General features: G+C 31.9%; 1 protein-coding gene across 11 annotated transcripts in view; it reads left to right on the forward strand.

Annotated features, from left to right (window-relative positions):
* The window catches only part of Ehbp1 (EH domain binding protein 1), a 350,335-nt gene that overhangs the window by 145,144 nt on the left and 194,580 nt on the right, over positions 1-10,611 (forward strand). The gene's annotated exons all lie outside the window — the stretch shown is intronic.

Here is a 10,611-nt window from a genome sequence, read left to right on the forward strand (position 1 = left end):
TAAAATATATACGCATATACATCTTTTTGTATCTAAAAGTTTCTATACAACTATCCCTTCTAGTTGTTTGATCAAACTTCTAATATGTTGAATAATTAGAACCTCTTTTAATTCATTGGTCAGTAAATATTGGTGGTCTGGGTGTAACAGTTAATAAATTGGTGTTATACTTTTATTATTAGAATTAAAATCATGCATTATTTATGTATTCCTTCCAGCTAATTAATTACTATAAATTTTTGGATTTACTTCCCTTGACTTCTGTCTATATTCACCTACTGGTGATTTTTACAGATTCATGGTACTTTGGTACTTAGCTCTTAGCTATGCCTCAAATCTTTTTATCAAGTAGAGTAGTTTTTTGCTCTCAGGGGTCACCATTTAACTCCTTAGACAAAAAGATTCTTGACTTTCACTTCTTCAGAGACCTTTACTTCTACTCTACTCTTAGGAATCTGTTATAAGACACTGATCAGATTTGTGTGCAGTAATAAATTTGTCACATGTAAATTTTGTGGTTTTCATTTTTTGACAGAGTGTTTAGGAAGGAATATTTTATTATGTTGTGTATTTATTTCTAATTTGTTTATGTCTAGTTTAATTCAAATAAAATTCAAAAATCCCTTGGATTTCATTGTGAAGGAAATTTTTATTTATTTATTTATTTTTTGGTATGAGGGATTGAATTTGGGATCTTGCACTTGCGAGGCAGGCAGCAGAACCACTGAGCTAAACCCCTGGCCCTGAAGGAAATTTTTATTGAATTTTTTTCTTTGTGGTCTAAGTATATGACGTATTTTTAAACTTTTCCATAAGTACTGTTTTTTAAATTAGTTTCTGCATCTGATTAAATTTCACATTTATGTTGATATTTGTATTCTTATTCTTTTTGTATAGTTTATCTGTTAAAGAGAATTTCAGTGCTGAATTATTTAATTCTAGAAAGTTGAGTCTCAAGATCTCATTCTTGTATTTATTTTATGCTTTTTTTTTTTTTTTTTTTTTTTGGTGGCACAAGAGATTGAACCTAAGACCTTCACACCGAATTACAGCTCCACCTCATTTTATTTTTTCATTTGAGACAGCCTCACTAAGTTGCTCTGTTTGCTAAGACTGGGCTAGAACTTGGAGTTCTCTTGCCTCAGCTTCTCCAGAGATTTAGAAGTACAATCATGCAGCACCACACTTGGCTTTAATCTCTGTTATTTTAAGTACTTCTCTTATAAATAGCATGTTGTCAATCTAACCTTATTTTTTTATTCTTTAATAGTTATATGTCTTGATAACAAATTAATTTTACTTACATTACTTTTTTGTGCTTTTATTTTGGGTCTTTCCTTATTTTTTCCTGCTTATCCCTACATTTTTCCACTTTTAGATTTTTTTTTAACTTTTAATGGAGTAATTTGAAAGTTATATATATCATATTTTTACTTTAGAATAGTATTTTATGAACTAAGTATGCTGAACAGATGAATGATCCTGTAAATACTAACATTAAATTTATTTTTATTAATACATGTTTGCATGTACTATAATGATTACATTATGATTATATTCATCATGGGGAATAGCATTAAAATTAAAATAGAATTTGTCAACTTTTTTGTGTTTGATATGTGGTTGTTTGAGATGGGGTCTCACTATATATCCCAGGCTGGCCTTGATCTCATGATCCTCCTGCCTCAGCCTCCCGAGTACTGGGATTATAGGTGTGTACCTCCACATCTGATTACAACTCTCTTCTTATAAGGATATTATTTCTAATAAAATATAGATTTAATGAATGCATTCAATAATAATTCTATAAGTAATATGATTTTATAGCTAAGCACTCAGTGCTTAATCATGTATATATTCCTTGTTTTTTGAAATTCCTACAGATGCAGCAATGTCGTTTTTTTCAACAATTTAAAATTCCCTGCCTCTGATTAAAGAAATTCTTAGAATACAACTTGTGATGATTCAAGATTGCTTTGGAATACTACTATTTTGTCTTACTGTTTATATGTTTTGAGATTTTTTGCATGTTTTATGATACTCCCTCAAGGTAGAGACTTTGTTCTAATTTTCTTTTCATCTGTAGCTTCTAGTATACTTTCTGGAATATATTGCAAATTTATTACATATTAATGGAAGGAAAGTAGTCAATCAATGAAAGCCTTCTTGTAGCTTATTTTGATTACTTTGGCATATCATCTTGTTCCATTTGACCTTAATCATACTCTACCTTGTACAGGTTAAGGTGTTTTTACCTTTTATAAGGTGTTTCGTGGAAGGAATATGTTCTGAAGGATATACACAATTCAAAGCTCAATAATTTAAGAGTGTAAAATGTGTGTTGAGAAGGAGTGGGTTGGGACAATGGATGACTACATGTGTTATAAATTAGTTAATCCACAATTGTTATAACTTGATTTTACTTGCTCAGTATAAGTATAGATACAATAAATTCACTGGTACATTTTTTTCTTAACATTTTCTTTATATTTGTAGAGTGTGATAACTTAAATAATTGACCTCCCCTGTTGTGTTTTTTAGCATATTCAAATTACATTCCGAACATACTAACTTAACCACTTTTTAAATATTAAAGGAAGTAGTTGGCTAATTAAGAAAAGATACTGAAATTTAATAATATTAAATAGGTATCCTGAGGAGTAAACCAAATGTGTTTCATAAATATGGTACAAAGAAAGTGTGATGGACATTTTTATTTATCAGTCAAAATGGCAAAATTTAAATATAGCTTACATTTACTCTTTTTGCTAACTTGGCAATACTTATCAACACAGTTTTTATGGAGGAAGATTCATTATTTTAAACTATCCCTATGTATTGATAAAAATTACATTGGTTATACTGTTTCCTTGACTAAGCTTGAAATTTCTTGAGGTAATTGGTTTCTAACCATTGTATTATGTATGGCTTAGATTGACACTTAGATATATATATATATATATATATGGGGGAGCATATTGGAGATTGAACCTAGGGCCTTTGTGCTGAATTATGTCCCCATCTTCTTTTTAATTTTTAAAATTTGAGACAGGATCTCGCTAAGTTGCCCAGGCTAGGGTTGAACTTGAGATCCTCTTACCTCCGCCTCCCAGAGTGCTGCAATTACAGCTGAGTATAATCATGCCCAACTTAGTAATTCCTTATGGAAAGTTGCTGTTAAATCAACAATAATTGACAAAATGTGTTGTCTAAAATTGTAGTCTGCTAGAAGGTAAAAGTGAATTTATGGTATTTATATTTGTAATGATCAAAAATCACCACCCTGAGCTGGGGCACAATGGTGCACACCTGTAATCGCAGTACTTAAGGAACCTGAGGAAGAGGATCAACTAACCAAGATCTTGTCCCAAAATAAAGAAGAAGGTGTAGCTCAGTGGTAAAGTATCCCTAAGTTTGGTTCCCAGTACCACAAAAGAAAAAAAAAAAGACTCTGACTTGTTCTGTCTGAGACATTCTTCCCTACTAATTAGAAAAGTATTTTGGGAGTAGCTCTCAGACAAGAATCTATGTTTGATGCTGCATGTTTAAATACATTCTATAGAGATACAACACAAGTGAATGGGCAGGAGAATTTTTAATTGTAGTTGTAAAAATCGCTGACATGTAGCAACAGTAATAGAGCTTGGAATTAGAAAAAAACAAAGCCTTTTAATGGAAAGTTTACTGCAGCAACAGTAGGAATCATATATAGTTTCAAACAAAGACTTTGAAAATAGGGAAGGATGGAGGGATTAAAGGGAGAGCAAGATATGGGGAAAATAAGAATCAAGATGGATTATATAAAGGTATAAATCTCCAATGATGAATTATATATATATATATGTATATATATATATATATATACATATATATAGCTTCAAAATAATCACTGTCTTCATCTCTGTGGCAACTCACAAAACAATATTTGTTAATATGTCATCACTGGAAATAATGTTGAATTGTGTGTGTGTGTGTGTGTGTGTGTGTGTGTTTTCTTTTGTTTTTGAAGTGCTAGTGATGAAACTCATGGCCTTCCACATGATAGGCGGGCTCTTCAGATCTGTAACTAATCTACCACTTAACTGTAATTCCAGTCCCAGATTGAATTTCTGTGAATATACCAACAGAAATTGGAAAAATAAAAAAAGGATTCCTGCAGTAATGACAAGATCCTATTTAATATGCCTCAAAAAATATTAGGTTCAGCTTATGCAGTTTATAGCAAGTATTATGGGGAAACTCGGAAATTATAAGGCAAGTCCCCTGGTAGTCTCTATTGTTTTTTTTTTTTTTTGTTTTTTTTTTTTTTTTTTTTTTTTTTTTTTTTTTTTTTTGCAAAGATCACCTTGCCCCATCAGACATTTAAACTCATAAGACCTAAGTAGGTCAAATTTAGCATTAGATTCACTTTATAAGGATATTGGACAAGAAACATAGCAGGACATTCCTTGTTCTTTGGAATCTTACAAGAGTCTAAATGCTATTCTTTGACCCATACTACCAAGTGACAACTTAGATGTAGAGATACAAGATCCACATAGTTGGAACAAGGATTGCTTTGGCTTAAAATCCCTTTGTCTTCCAAAGTCCGTGGAAAAAAAACATGCTCCATTAGATGAGTCTTCACATTCAGAGCACAAAGCTCTTCCCCTCAGATATATATTCTATTCAGAGTCTTACTATCCAGATGTAATTTATCCATTTTCATTTTTACCATAAGCAATGTTGTCTGGTATTTGTTAATCCTTTTCTCATAGTTGATAAAGTTAATTTGGGACAAGGAAAAGAGTGACATATTGGCTACTGTCTGGGAACAAAATCTAACAGCACAGATGGGAGTACAGTAGATACCAGTTAAAGAGCTAGATTTGATGGTATGACTCAGGCCTATGAGATTAAATATTCTACTTTCTAGGGCTATGAATGTAGATAAATAGGTTGCCTACCTTTGATTAGAAAGTTCCTTAGAATAAGTGTGAGATGCTGGTTAGAGAGTATAACCATTGGCTTACTTTTGGTTTTTACTTAGGCATCTACTCTAGGACATTCATAAGCAAAGTCATAGGATTGTTGTGGACTCAATTTAAAAAAAATTTAAATGACTTCCTATTTTGGAGGTCAGTTAAAAGGATGAGAATTTCTAGAAAACTGCATCTATTAGTCATAAAGGTTGGGAAATAAGAGAAAAAGCAGAGAGGTAGGTCAGTTCTGATCCTTGAGCTAAAACATTTATAAAGTGCTATAGCTACCCCTTTAAATTTGAAGCCATCAGATGATAGACTGAAGACAGCAGGAATATCCCTTCACAATGTTTAGAAGATTCCCTCAGAAGACACAGACTAAAAATTCATCCTACTTTCTGAAATACTGTTAAACTTTAATGTTACTTTATTTGCACTAATTACAAATGAACAATGTTTAGCTTCCCACACCTCCTATACTCTGGGAGAATTCTGCTAGCATTGAGAACCCATTTGATAGAGCTAAAATGGAACTCTAAAGCTGAAAGTAGCCTTTTAATATTTAGGGCAGAGCCAGGAGACAATATTCTAAGTGTCAAAATGAGTTCTCTGAGAATATATCATAGGAATTCAAGGTTGGTTTAATTATATTAACAAAGTGTAAAGCAGAAAAATCATATAATCATCTGAACAACTGCAGAAAGAAACTTTTCACAAAATTCAATACTGACTTTCTTATTAAAGTATAATAGAAGGGAATCTCTTCATTTTAATAAGGGCGCCTGTGAAAATCCCCAGTTATGTCATAGTTGTTATAAATGCTCCTTGACTTGTGATAAATTTATATCCATATAAAGCCATTATAAATAGAAAATATTTATCACATTTAATGATAAAATACTCCCTAAGATTGGGAATAAAGCAGACATGTTTCTTCTCATTATTTTTATTCATCATTCTGCTAGCAGAGTCACAGGATATAAAACAATACAGAAGAAGCTACCGTATTTTTATATATGAACATTTGGAAGGTGAAATTAACAAAATAATTCCATTTATAATAGAAGTTTAAAAAAAGACTACTTAGAAATAACAAAAAAGAAAAACTTTTGAAAATGTAATACATTACTGAAATATTTCTTAATTAGTTAATAAATGGAGATTTTATATTCCTAGAGCAGAAGACTCAGTATTGAGTCTTCTCAATCAATTTGTAAATTCAGCTCAATGCCAGTCTTAATCCTATGAGGCTTTAATGTTTCTTGAAAAGCTGATTCTAAAATATATTTAGAAATACAGAGCCAAACAAATTTGAATTTAAAAAACCCCATCATAATAATAATAATAATTGACATTTAAGACTCACTGTAAAACTTAATAATCAACTTACTGTAGTATTGGCATAGGACAGACAAACAGATCAACAGTATAGTTCCTGAGAGTCACAGCTCCCAATCAGCCATGTCATAATGGGAGGAAACAACTAATATTATATATGGTGTTGCTAAACTATGATGTTTGGTAAATTAGGTATATTAAATACATTTGCAACATAAAATATTTTCTATTTATAATGGCTTTATAGAGATATAAATTTATCACTAGTCATTTATAACAACCATGACATAAAATATTTGTAAATTAGATTTCATCAAAACTCATAAACCATTAATAAAATATGTGAGTGAGTCATGGACTAGAAAAGTTAAAGCATATTTATCAGACGCATGTCTTGTTTTTAGTATAGGTTTTTAAAAAATGTCCTGCTCAACAATAAAAAGGCAAACAATCCCATTTCTTTTAAAACGGGCAAAGATTCAAACATATGATCCATAAAAAGTATATACCACTAGCCAATAAGTGCATGAAAAAGTTCCTACCAGTACTCGTCAGTGCTGATCAGATAAATGCCAATTAGATATGACAATTAGATATGACTCCACACTCACTAGACTGTTTAAAATTTAAGATTGGCAATACCAATTGTTAGCAAGGGTGTAGACTAACTGAAATTTTCATCCATGATTTGTGGAATGTATAATGGCACAATCACTTGGGTAATCTCCTACACCAGACATAACTACCCTCTTGACCCACAATTCTATTTCTTGGTGGTTACCCAAAGAGATCAAAACTATGCCCACAAAAAATTTGCACAGAGATTTTATAACAATTTTATTCATAATAGCCCAAATGGAAATAGGTTAAGTGCATATCAACAGGAAAGTGGTTAAGCAAACTGTCGTTTATTCATAAATGGAACACTGTAGAAAGAACTATTGATATGCTCAACAATAACTATATCAACAAGAACTATTGATATAGTTTTGATATTCTCAAAACAATTATGTTGCTTGAAAGAGGATTACAAAAAATAGTACATATGATTCCATTTATGTGACATTCTAGAAAAGGCAAAACCAATTTTATATAAATAAGATTTATCAGAATAGTGATATCCTGTGTGACTGGGGATTGACTTAAAAGAGACATCAGAGAACTTTGGGACATGATGTAGATGTTCTGCATCTTGGGTCACATGAAGATATACATTTATCAAAATTCGTTGAATTGTACACTTTAAGATTTGTGCCTTTTTCATGTGTGTATAAATAAAATACTAGATGATAACATGGAAAAGTACAGAAAATAATGTTAGATTAGAAATAAAATAATTTCCAGCTTCCTAATTTGTTGACCTATTGTTGCAGCATGGCTAGTCTACAAAGATTTTCCTCTAATGAACCATCCCTCCCAGTATTCATATTCTTTTGTAGTTTCCACCCTTGTTATTTGAGCTATCCCTGTAAATCTTTTTGCATGAATAAAATACAGAATACCCTTTATGACTTGCAAAGCTAGGCTATAAGATGACTTGTAATTTCTGCTTGTGCTTTGGGAAGCTGCCATGTAAAAAGTCCACCTGCCCTGATAATGCTGAGAAGATCCTTAAATTAGCCATGTGGACAGTCCACTTGAAGAGAGAAGGATGCCTGGCCAATACCCTGTTCTAGTTTTCTAAGGTGAAATAACAGACATATGTGTGAAGAAGCCATCTTGAATATGTAGCCCTGCCAAACTTTCAAATGTCTTTTGCCTCAGCCAACATCAAACTACAAAGTGGACTTGTCAGTTAAGACCAGTCCATTCACAAATGTGTGAAAGGAAATATTTGTTATTTTACACCATCAAATTTTGAGTTGGTACCTTAAACTGTAGCATTTCTGAGGATAAATGAATTAGATTGATAGATATAGATAGATGCATTCATACACATATACATATACATATGTATACATACGTATACATATAGGTAAATTCACAAATGGAACATAATGTTTCTATGGTTGAAGACCATAGTGTTAAATGAAATAAATCAGTCACACAAGCTTAAATATTACATGGTTTCTCATATGAGAAACCCAATAAAAATAACAAAATAAAATATAGATAATAGGAAATGGGGAAATAGATCTTTTGCAAAAGTGAAGGAGGGCCCAAGAGGTGGAGAGAGGGAAGTGGGAAGGGAGGGAAAGGAAATGAAAAAATGAAGATGTGTTACATACATGTACCAACTCTTCATAGGGAATGTATTCATTGTGTAGTGCAATCCTATACTAATAAAAAAATTAAAATTGGAAAAATAAAGCATATCATATAACTGCCTTGATAAACATGATGTGAAGTGTTGATTCTCTTTCAGTTCATTCATTCTTGTTCAACATTTATCAAGTACTAAGTAAGTGATAAAAATTTGTATGTGTTAGGAGTCATAGCAAAGATGTCCAGCTGTTAAATTTCATTTTTATAATGAACACATTATAAAATCAATAAGTGGATTGTATAGGATAATTAGATGAAAGTGCCCATTAGGCAGTTGAAATTTCAAGTCTAGCATTCAGTACACACTTGGTAATTACCTTTATTTGTGTGTTTAAGCCAAGAGGATGGATTCTTTCTTCCAGGAAGAACAGGTATGAGGGTGGCAGGAAATGAGACTAAGAGATCCTAGGGAACACTTAAGAGGCAGAGGAAAGAGTAGTTTAATAAAAAGAGATCAGGTCAGATTTGTCAAAGATAGGAGAATAAGGAGATATTAGTACCCTGAAAAGGGCAGAGAAATTTCAAGGAGAGCATCATTAATTATGGTTTTCCACACAGAAGTCAAATATGATAACTAAAATTTATCTAGAATATTTGCCCCTTAGACTATCTGTTGGTGACCTTAGTAAGAGCAGATTAATAAGAGGATAGGTACAGATGGGAATAAGAGTTTTGAAGGATTAAAGGTAGGTGAAAAATTATAAACTGCTATGTTTTTAAGACATTAAGGTTACAGAAGACTGGCCAAATTAACAGAGAATAATGATTGAAGGATTTTTTGGGGGGTAGAGCAACTTAGTCATATTAATAAGCCATTGGGAAGGAACAATTATAGAGGGAGAGGTTGAAAATGCAGGGAGAGAGAACATTTGGTGTCTACTTGCCTTCCTGAAGCAGCTCCTCTCTCCCTCATTACAGTTTGCTAAGGTATTGAAAATAGCATTATTTAACCTATTAGATGTATCCCTGAATCATATATATGGGCTTGGGCCTGTGAGGAAAGTGACATCTTTTTGACCTTGATCTCTGCAAAGAAGTTGAAGTGTTGCTATTTCAGACTGGCTTAAAATAAAACTCTTTACACCTCTATTGAAATCTAGTTATGCTTTAGAGAAGAATGAGAGGCTGCAAGATTTGTAGGTATGTTCTAGCTCTGAGCAATTTATCTTTTTCCTTTAACTCATCTTACAGACTTTCTTTTTTTGTTTGTTCTTTTCTTTTTTCTTTTTATTGAGGTTATTGGTACAATCTAGGTATACAATACAATTACATTCATCATTGGGATTCTGTACCTTTACATAATAGGTCTTGATTCTCATTTTTCCCCTTGTCCCTGCCCTCCCTCCATCCCCTCCTTCCCTCCCCATTTACAAACACTTTATTTCCATTTTTTCAGTTTCTCATATTTTTTTCCTCTCTCTTATTACCTTTCCCCCACCCTTCCCACTTTCCTTACACCTTTAGCCCTTTACTTCCTATTTCACATTATTAATTTTCTCATTAGGATCCTGTGTGTACTATTATAGTTGTTCACACCAAAGAAACTATTCAGTATTTCAGTTAAAGAAATCTCTGTATGAACATTAAAAATAGGGAATCCTAAAATAAAACTAAAAAGGAAAGTAAAGAGAAAAGGCAATGATGTAACATCAAAATAATCCTTAATTCTGGAGATGAAAATGGTCCCTGAACATATTTAAATTGCTTCTCGCTCTTATAGTCTTATCTTATTCTTTTTTCATTATTTAGAGAATACTTTATTAGTTTCTGTAATCAAACCCACGTAGATATGACCTTACATATTAGTACAATGTGTTACCCCTGTACACATGGAAAAAAAATAAAAAATAAAAATAAAAATAAATTAACATTTCTAGACCAATATGGTTGTCCATTTCTGTACAATGCCAACTCAACACAGTAAATTGGGATGACTTTTTCCAAAGTTGGCAGCACTGTTAAAGTTTCCCAAAATTCAATATCTAGTACCTGCTTTATGATACATAGTAGGGACCGTGCTTTATCAGAGCTACATTTAATGATATTA

The sequence above is a fragment of the Fukomys damarensis genome, unplaced genomic scaffold (assembly GCF_012274545.1).
Source record: "Fukomys damarensis isolate Sample0158 unplaced genomic scaffold, DMR_v1.0_HiC HiC_scaffold_2, whole genome shotgun sequence".
In the NCBI taxonomy this organism is placed as follows: Eukaryota; Metazoa; Chordata; class Mammalia; order Rodentia; family Bathyergidae; genus Fukomys; species Fukomys damarensis.